Source organism: Ixodes scapularis, unplaced genomic scaffold (genome assembly GCF_016920785.2).
Source record: "Ixodes scapularis isolate PalLabHiFi unplaced genomic scaffold, ASM1692078v2 PGA_scaffold8__174_contigs__length_109621045, whole genome shotgun sequence".
In the NCBI taxonomy this organism is placed as follows: Eukaryota; Metazoa; Arthropoda; class Arachnida; order Ixodida; family Ixodidae; genus Ixodes; species Ixodes scapularis.
In genome coordinates, this window is record NW_024609883.1 from 35,701,522 (window position 1) to 35,703,414 (window position 1,893).

Here is a 1,893-nt window from a genome sequence, read left to right on the forward strand (position 1 = left end):
GGGCGGCCAGGCTCTTTAATTCGACCGGAAAATTCGGGTTCTTAATCTGTTGCGTTCCGATTTTGTGCAGCGTTGCCCACAGGTGGTGCATTTTTTTCTATAAAATTCCCAAACAGCGAGCTTACCTAAGGAAAAAGTAAAAAAAGAAAAGGCTTAGCTCCTATTAAAACGCATGGAAGCCACCGGTCTTCAAACCATAGGGCGTCCAATGGTTTGAACACCGGTGGCTTCGCTGCGTTTTCCATAGGAGTTTAGTATTTTTCTTTTTTTACTTTTTCTTCGGCTATTTGTTTATTTGAAAATACTGTAGGCCTTCCTCAGGCCCTGGCCGGTTACAAGCAACAATACACAATAGTCCCATACACAATGCTAAAAAGAAAAAAACGACAATACATAAATACATAACGACGGAGATCATAGTATATTAAAAATTCAATCAAGCAATGACACAAAAATTAAACACTTACAGTTTGATCTCATTCAGCAAAGGGTACTGTACAAAAATACATGCTTTCATCAGATTACATTTAACGAATGCTGATACAAAAAAAAAGATGAACTTTTAGGATATCCTACATGTTAAAATCAATGACATTTTGGATATAAGATTTCCTAAATGTGCTTAGTCAAGCCATCTACGAACGACTGCTTTCGCAAATTTTGATTAATTCCTCTGGCAACACATTCCAATCTTCAATGCTATGAACAAAGAACGAATACTTGGACGTGTCATTATGGCTGATGTACGGTTTGATCATTTTACTGTGGTTAGTTCGATTAGAGTGACTATGTGGTTTCCTCAAATAATTATCTGCTCTCATTTTAAGGTGACCATGATAAAGTTGATGTATGAACTTTAAGCGCGCAATAATCCGTCTAACACGAAGACTTTGCATTTTCAATTGTTCAAGCAAATCGGACATGCTCTCCGAGCGCTTATATTAAAAAAAATATATTTATTTATATATATATATATATATATATATATATAAACCCCACTCTTGAATTTTTTCTATACCGTACGTAAGATATAGTTGGTGAGGGTCCCCAAATGATGCTTGCATATTCTAACGTAGACCGAAGTAATTGTTTATAGGCGGTTAATTTGCATTCTAGTGTTGCATTTTTAACTGTCTCCTGAAAAAACTCATTTTTCGGCGAGAAATATTGCACACATACTTAACATGCGCGTCCAATATTAAGTCCCGTGTTATTTGAACTTCTAGGTATTTAACTTGGTCTGTTTTAATTAAAGGGTGGAACAAATCTCACACTGAAATTCAAGAATTTCTTTTTTGTGGGTTATTGTCATTGCTACCGATTTCTGGTAATTAATATTCAGTCCCCATTCCAGACACCATTTTCATAACGCATGTAATGACGAATTCAAATTTTCTTGATCGTTCTGCTTAGTTATACTAGAATATAAAACGAAGTTGTCCGCGAAAAGTCTGACATTTGTTGATGGGTGAACATTATTTCCTATGTCATTCACATAGATGAGGAACAACAAGGGCCTGAGCACCAAGCCCTGTGGCATACCAGAATACGCACTGAGAGAGGATGAACATTTTCTACCGATTTCCAAAAACTGCTCGCGCGCACTCAGATAGGCCCTTATCCAGAATATAAGTTTGTGATTAATACCAATAGCGTGACGTTTATGAATAAACTTACTGTGAGGCACTCTATCGAAGTCTTTCAATAAATCAATAAAAATAGCACCGTTTGACTGCTATTGTTAATCACTTCTGCGAAATCATGCACTATCTCACTCAGTTGCGAAACCGTAGAAACACCAGCTGTAAACCCATGTTGAGTACAAATAAATAAGTTATTCTCTTCCATGTAAGTCCTGATGTGGAAGCTCGCTCTTTGCGAATTTTATAGGAA

At 36.6% G+C, this 1,893-nt stretch overlaps 1 pseudogene; it reads right to left on the bottom strand.

The window, feature by feature from the left end:
- Window positions 1-635: 635 nt before the first annotated feature.
- On the bottom strand, window positions 636-1,555 carry LOC121833551 (annotated as a pseudogene).
- Between the last annotated feature and the right edge of the window lie 338 nt (window positions 1,556-1,893).